The sequence below is a fragment of the Myotis davidii genome, unplaced genomic scaffold, assembly GCF_000327345.1.
Source record: "Myotis davidii unplaced genomic scaffold, ASM32734v1 scaffold951, whole genome shotgun sequence".
In the NCBI taxonomy this organism is placed as follows: domain Eukaryota; kingdom Metazoa; phylum Chordata; class Mammalia; order Chiroptera; family Vespertilionidae; genus Myotis; species Myotis davidii.
In genome coordinates this window covers 926,972-935,798 of record NW_006282602.1, presented here as the reverse complement: position 1 = coordinate 935,798, position 8,827 = coordinate 926,972, and positions in this window count along the sequence as shown.

Sequence of the window (8,827 nt, the reverse complement as noted above, 5' to 3'; positions counted from 1 at the left end):
CACAATAAACAAACATTTTGTATGTCAAAGCATGATAAGTGCTGTGAAACAAAATAAAGTAGGGCAGGGGGGATAGAGTGTGCTAGTATGTTTGTGTTGGGGTTTTGCTGTTTTATATAAGATGGTCAAGGCGACCTTAGAGTAGAGATCTGAAAGAGTGAAGGTGCAAGCCATGTAGACATATGGGTGAAAAGCATTCCAAGAAGTGGGAACAGCGGGGGACAAAGGCCCTGTGGTGGGAATCTGGCTGGTATGTTTGAAAAATAACAAGGATGCATTTGTGGAGTCTCAGGGATAATTTTCCTGTTTACATTTAGAGTTGACTTTTTAGGGAGAACCCTGGTAAGAGTCCAAGAATAACCTCTGATTTTTTTTTTTAAGATGTTGAGCGTACAAGAAACCCTCATGTACCTGTCACCCAGTTTCATTCATAATTGGCATTTGCTATTCTTATTTCATCTATCCCTCTCTTTTTTTGTGCTAGAGTGGTATTTTAAAGTAGATCTCAGAAAGCAGACTATTTCATCTTTAAGAACCTCACTTTCAATTTCCTTTTGCATATTTTTTTATGTTTTCCTATATGCCTATATAATAAAGAGGTAATATGCAAATTGACCAGCACTCCAACACATAAGATGGCCACCACCATGTGGTCAAAGATGGCTGCCCCCATGTGGACACAAGATGGCCCGCAGGGGAGGGCAGTTGGGAGGGATTAGGCATGAAAGGAAGGGCAGTTAGGGGCGACCAGGTCTGCAGGGGATAACAGTTGGGAGGGACCCAGGTCTGCAAGGGAGAACAGTTTGGGGGGGGGGGCACCAGGCCAGCAAGGGAGAGCAGTTAGGGGTGACCAGGTTGTCAGGGGAGGGCAGTTGGGGGCTACTAGGCCTGCAGGGGAGGGCAGTTGGTGGTGATTGGGCCAGCAGGGGAGGGCAGTTGGGAGCATTGGGCCTGCAGGGGAGCAGTTAGGCATCAGTCAGGCTGGCAGAGGAGTGGTCAGGGGGTGATCAGGTGGACAAGCAGAAACGGTTAGGAGCAGGCAGGTAGGCAGGCAGGCAAGCGGTTGCAAGCCAGCAGTCCTGGATTGTGAGAGGGATGTCTGACTATCGGTTTAGGCCTGAATCGGGCCTAAACCAGCAGTTGGACATCCCCCAAGGGGTCCACATGTGAGAGGGCACAGGCTGGGCTGAGGGACAACCCCCACCCCCGAGTGCACAAATTTTTCTGCACTGGGCCTCTAGTATATATATAACAAAACAAAATCACCGAAACCAAAAATCAGCTGATTCTCTTGATCACTTCTCCCTCTTTGCCATCTGTCACCACATTCTTCTGCCCCACTTCACAGCAAAGCTCTTGAAGATAGTTGTCTATATAGCTTGTTTTGAATTACTCTCCAACATTTTCCCTTGAATCCAGGTTATTGCCTCTGCTTCTCCACCAGATGTGTTCTTGGTCAAGGTCACCAATGACTTCTGTATTGCTTAATCCAAGGGCCAGTCCTTATTTCTCAACTCACTAGACTTAGCAGCATTTGACACAGCAGATTCCTACTTCCTCCGAGAAACACTTTCTTCACTTGGCTTTCAGGGTCATATTTTCCTGCTCCCTTACAGCTGCTCCTTTTCAGCTTTCTGCACCCTCCCCACCCTCCTGTCTTCTAAATTTTGGAAAGTACCAGGCTCATTCTTGGACTGCTATTGTTATTTATACTCATCCCACTGGAAATCTCTTCAGTATCTTAATTTAAAATTCTATATATTTACTGGTGTTTTCCAGATTTATATTGGCAGCCTGGAGCTCTCCCCTAAACTCCATATTAATATATATAACTGCCTCCTTGACAGCTTCACTTAGATATCCAATATATCTAACTAAACTGCTAATATTCTTCCGCAAACAAGTTCATTCTGCAGTTTTCTCCATCTCAGTTCATGGAAAGACTATCTTTCTAGTTCTCCATGCCAAAAACCTATAGAAATTCTTGAATCTTCTTTTTCTCACACCCTAAATACTATCTTTTATAAATCATCCTGACTAGTTTTATCTTCTCCAATGTAACATCCATACTGTAGCAGAGTAAAGATTTAGAAAATGTAACTTCAGCACAATATTGTTCTGTTTAAAATGTCTAATTTTTTAGCATGTCATTCAATTGTCTATATGACCTTCCCCTATTCTATCTCTCACTTCACTTTTCCCTTACCCTCACATCCTATGCTCCAGCCCTACTGGCATCCTTGCAATTACCTTAAGCCACCAGGTGCTTTAGGAAATCATATATTTTTCATGCTTTTTGTTCTCCCGGGATGGGTTATTTCTTGAGTCCTTGAACGTGTGTTTGGAAGATACTTATCTGTTCATTGGCAGAATCCGCACATTAGTTCATTGGCCTGTGAGGGAAGAAATTCAGACCAAAGGATTTATGTTACACAAAAGGAAGTGTAGCAGTGGGCACATAATCATGAGAGCTACCAGTCCTATCCCACACCACATCACCAAGATGCTACCAGCTTGAGAGTGATGAACTAAATAGACACAGATGAGGCATGATCCTCAAAGACACTGAATGTGCTCTAAATTAAACAATAATGTCTTAGTCCATTTGGGTTCTTGTAACAAAATACTGGGTAGTTTATAAACAACAGAACTATATTTCTCACAGTTCTGGAGGCTAGGAATTTCAAGATCAAGGTGCCAAAATGGTTGCATTCTGGTGAGAGCCCTCTTCCTGGTTCATAACCAGTGCCTTCTAGCTGAGTCATGGTGGAAGGGTCTAAGTATCCCTCTGGAGACTCTTTTATAAGGGCACTAATCCCATTCATGAGGGTTCTGCCCTCATGACCGAAACACCTCCCCAAATGGCCTACCTTCTAATATCGTCACATTGATCATTAGTATTTCAATATATGAACTGGGGGGGGGGGGGCAAATATTCAGACCATAGCAGTCATTATATTGAACAATTTTTCCAGTATTAGAATTCATGAGGCCAGAGTCCAGAAAACAAGCAGTATAAGTAGGAATGACCTCACTCACCATCACTTCCAATGACCAGCTTTCAGGATTTGTCCTTCCTGTTCCCACAACTCTGGATCCTAAAGGTTTAGGGCTGTGGTTCAACAATGAGGCTGAGGGAATACGTTTCATAATCAGGGGGCCCACTTGTGTTTCTCTTGTTATTTTCTTCCCCAGTTTTGACAGTAAATGAACAGGTGCAGCAGCCATGGCCAGAGGATAGCTTGACAACTGGGGCCTCAAACTGCTCAAGGATGGTGGTCTTGGTCACCCCACCAGATAATCCACGGAGACTATGAAAGGTGATAGTTGAGGGACATATTTATCTAAAATGGATAGTTTAGGACGGAGATGAGAATCAGATGGGGCCTGTATACACAGATTCAGCTTGGTGGCTGTGGTTCATCCTAGAAACTTTCCTCTTAGATGTTTTTCCTCAGGAAAAGCCCACTAAATTCCTAAAGGATCTGCTTCCAGAAGTTCTATGACACACATAGATTTGAGTGGAACAAAGGGTGGATGATAATAGATGCTGCAGTATATTTTACACAATTCTCTTTCTCCCTAATACCTATAAAACTGAAATACTTATCATCCCAGCTCTTGAAAGTATGGTTGGCTGGGCTGGAAGTTCTTAGCTGAGTTTCTCTTTATGGGTTGCCCTTGGCTAAAGAGAGGTGCTTTTCCTAAGGTTTTATCTTGTCTGAGAGGCTGGGGGAGAGGGAGCCTGGCTTCTTGCAATGACTGGCAAATGCAGGGATACATAAACCCAGACTCCTTACCTCAATTTGAGAAAACTCTTGAGGGCCATTCCATTTCCAGTGATCCTCAGATGAGCTGAGACATTTTGCTGTTACTGTATCACAGACTAACTTCTTTCTAGTCCTGTTTCATTTACTCCCTTATAGGTATAGCTTCTGAGAAGAGCCCAACACATCTGTTGCATTCCAATCTCTGTGAATCTGCTTCTCAAGGACTCCAACACATGTAAAATGTTTATTCCAGTCTCTCTTTCCTTTTATGGCCTCACTATATATCATATTTGCATCATTTTATGTAGGTGTTCCCCATTTAGACTCTATGCCCCCTTGTGAGCAGGGAATATCTGCTTGTTCAATGTGTCAACAGCACCTAGCAGAGCATTTGTCTAATGAAAAATGATTTTACCCTGGGATATTGAATTTCAGCCTGGGGTCAGAAGGACATGTAAGTGAACAGGGTGTTAAACGGAGTTAGGAAATGTGGTAGGATCATTTGTGTAAATCAGTGTAAGTAAAGTAGAAACATTGAAAAACATTAGTTTATGAATAGGATTTCCCAAAACTCCTGTGTTACCTCTGCAAATTTGCAAATTTATTCTAAAGAGTTTTCCTTTGGCTAGTCATCGACATGGATAAATCTGGGATTTTTTTGGTAGGGGGAAAGTAATTGCTCTTATTGTTGATTATTGAAAAATATTTCTAATTAAATTAAAGAAATTTATGGATCATTGAATGATTTCTTACACTGTTTGAAGTCTTAATATTTTTAAGAATTGCTAAATCTTGATACATATCTAAAAAAGAGTAATCTTAAGCTCATTGGAAAAAGGCATGACTCTTTTTTCAGGATAGGTAACATTATTCTAATGATGCCTCTTTGATATGAGAATTACTCAGTAGGTCTGATAGACATATTTAATTTTTAAGCAGACTGCTTTGCACGCTGTACTTGCTATGTGTGCCTATTTTTTTCAAGTGTGCAACATACCAATTTACTCTTCAAAGAGTGGTGAAGCAGTATCATTAGATTTTCTGATGTTTTAGTTCCCTTTTATAGCGCATATTTGCAAAGTTAATATACTTAAGAATTTATAAATATATCCAAATTCTTAATTCAACTTTAAGTTTGTGATATTGTGCTGCCTGAGACACTGTTAGTATAGTTTCTTTAATGACACTGAGTTTCTTTGTAGTCAAATCTTTCATGTGGGTAGTGCTATTCTGTTGTCATCATATTTTATGATTGTAACAGCAACTCCATGACAAAAAATTAAAATTGATTCCATGAGAATAATGCCACACACTGATTGACTGACTATATCACTGTTATACTGACTGGTTAGGTATTGTGTAAACATGGCATATTTCTAAGGATTTGAACAAATTTAGAATATCCAATAGATGTGTAGTTGTCATAGAAAACCAGCAGAAACACATATTTTAAATATGAGATATTTAAATAGCTATTTTCAGAAAATCTGTTAGATTAGGAGTGAAGTCTCTTCGATTCCAGTCTAGGTCTTATTACTAAAAAGATAAACGGACACAAGTCCCTTTACTTTTCTTGGACTTGATAATAGTAAGTGTGACCATGTGTTGAATACCTTCTATCATCTCATGTTATACCCAAACAGCTCCTTTTTTGGATAGGTATTATTATACCCATTTTACAGATTAGAAAACAGAGGTTCAGACAATTTAAATTCCTCAAGGTTGCCTTTATTCTACTACAGCATTCTACCTTCTCATTTTTTATCCAAAAGTAAACAATAATACCTACCCTGACTGTTTTATAAGTATGTGTGTGTGTGTGTGTGTGTGTGTGTGTGTGTGTGTGAGAGAGAGAGACAGAGAGAGAGAGAGAGAGAGAGAGAGAGAATGAAATAAGGTGATGATTGTGGAAAAAGTTGTATAAATTGCAAAGTGCCTTTAAAAGACATCATTACTGAATCAGAGCTATTGAATTGTGTGCTTCAATTATACCATCAGAACCTTTGTAAAGTTGTTTATGACTTTTTGAAGAAGCTTATCCTCTTGAAGGGAAAAATGGTACATGAGAAGGACAAGAAAGAGCTATCTATGAGGTAGAGCAAATCAAGATATTTGTTTGAAGGTTTTATACTGGAGGCTAGGAAGTGATTTCTGGAGAGGTATAAGAAAGAGATAGGTCAAAGGATATGAATCCATCCCCTTTTGTTTAAAAAAAAAGTGCCCTGCATTTTATTTGGTCATAAATCCCTTCACTATGACCTCATAGATTCTGGAGTAGGGCTGGCCTTTGGGCGTCCTTTGAAGTCAGTATTATCATGCATTTCATAGACAAGAAAAATCAAGCTTGGTGATAATAAGTAACATGCCCTCAAACACATACTAGGTAGCATTGCCAGTCTATGAACCCGGTGTGTGTGATTTCAAAGCTTTTCTTCTAATCACTAGCTTAAACTGTAGTTTTGTGTGTCATTATTGTATGGGGGCTCGAGGAAGCCCAAGGGGAAGGAAGAAGCTCATCCTGTAACTGTTTGTTGAAGTCCTTAGATGTAGAACTGTGGTTTACTTTTGCTTCCTTGACATTCTCATGTCTTTCACGCACACATTTTGTTTGTCTTAGGAAAGAATATTATCCCTCCTTGTCTTTTTTGTGTGAAACAAAACCAAGTTTAAAGACTGACATTCTTCAGGCTGGGCAAAATAAAGCCATCTGTTCAACAAATAGGCATTAACCACCTACTACTTACCCGGTGCTGCAATATGTATTGAGATCACAAAGATGGGAAAATTATTGAAATATAATGACATTTCTGAAATAATGATATATACTAAGTGCCATAAGAACACAGTGAACCAAGTGACTACTTTGAATGCATTTTATTTAAATTTAAGTGTAAAATAATTTGGTTTTGTTCTATCTTTTAATACTAGCACTGCCATATAATTCTCATGCTTTCCATTTAACTAAAAAGTTACTTATTCAACATTCTTATTTTTACATGTGTATAGAAGTAAAATAAGCAGCTATTTTAGTACTTCAAAATCCTAGCAATCTTATATAATAAAGAGCTAATATGCTAATTAAACAAACAAAAAAAACCAGAATGACCATCCAGGCGATGCCAGGACTGCAAGGGCTGGCCGAGGTTGTGAGGGGTTGCGAGGGCTGAGCCCTTTCCAAGAATTTCGTGCATTGGGCCTCTAGTCGTTGTGTATGTTCCTATCATAAGGCTGAACAAGCTAACCAAAATGTAAAATACCTTTGCTTTTTGGCTACTTCATAAAAAATCAGTACCAGAGAAAGAACACCTGATTGGCTTTTGATGACATCATAGGAATTTCTGGGAGGGTAGTTGGTGCACCAGTCATGGAGAGCAGAGCTCCACATGAGATAGTCACAGTAGTCAAATTAAACATGCCCAGTGTGTGACTAATCTTGGACTTGGGCACAGATTGATGGCCACATTTAAGTGATTGGAATCAGTGAGCAGTACACAAGTTTCTTCAGGCTTGCTTTACTTTATAGCTTATCACAAACATGACAGTAATTTATGTGATTTCATAATATTATTATAAAACCTTCATAATTATGGATTATTGGTTAAAGTCAGAATCAACCGTGAATCTAGAAAATAGTAATAATACATATGGCATGTATTAATTATGACTGCAGTTTAGTAAGAAAAATAATTTCAATGCAGGGCTCAGGGAGGAAGCAAACATTATAGAAGGTGGTTTAAAGGTTGGAAACTAAGGATTGGTTCATCTGCAGTTCCCATTTTTCTTTCAGTTTCTCCTACTACTTATGAACTCTGGACTTCATTTGAGAATTATCTGAAGTTTTATATGTAATGGTGGAAATTAGTTTCTTCTGAATCATTATTGCAGTGTATGTTTCTGTATATAGACAGCATATCTTGAAGAGTAATTGATATAGTTTTATCCACAGAAACAAATGTGAAAGTTCAATGTATATTTTAATAACATAATTTTTTTTTCTATTCAAAAGTACTATAGTTGCACTGATTCTGACTGGGAGTTTGATTCCCACATATATTCTTTCAAAGGTCTCAGTCCTGCCAGAATTTTCTCATAGATCTAAGTGTTAAATGTTTTTATGTATAGTATTTTAGCATTAAAAATTCATCTGTATATGCTATTTGGTTTCTTTGAAGGATTGTCAAATTGATCATCCTGTCACGGTTATTTGTTCAAACAGAGCCTAAATGATGCTGATTTCTCACTATCTCACTACTCATGAGATATACATATGTGTCATATATGCCCTCTGTATTATGTAGTACTACAGATCAGAGCTAAGCAATAATAGGTAAAGTGGGCATTTGGAAATTATTTGCTGAATTTGATTTAATTTCACTGGTTAAGATGGGGAAAAGTCATTATTGAATATATTGGGAAATTGAAACAAAGCAGATTTTCCTTATAAATTGTGTAACTTTCCCATATTGCTTTGCCATATATCCTCTTAAAAAACTTACTGTGTACTAAAAAGTAAGACAACTTTTATTGAATAAAAATCTAAGTACATCATGACATGGCTATAAGAAAGTATGGAAAACAGAAAATTTTTTATGGTAAAATAAACATAAGGTTTACCATTTAAAATATTTTAGTGGATACTTTAGTGGAATTTAGAACACTCACATTCTAAATGTCCAAGGGAAGATATTGAAGCCCAAGTATCAATAAGAAAGGCAAGCTAGTACCATAGGGAACCATCAGACCTATTAAAAGATACAACCCTAAGTTTTTTTTTTTTAATATATTTTATTGATTTTTCACAGAGAGGAAGGGAGAGAGATGGAGAGTTAGAAACATCGATGAGAGAGAAACATCGATCAGCTGCCTCCTGCACATCTCCCACTGGGGATGTGCCCGCAACCCAGGTACATGCCCTTGACCAGAATCAAACCTGGGGCCTTTCAGTCCGCAGGCGACGCTCTATCCACTGAGCCAAACCAGTTTCGGCCAACCTTAAATTTTTGTAAGACAGCATTCTTACTCTAGCACTAACCAGCCACTACTGTATAACAAGAATG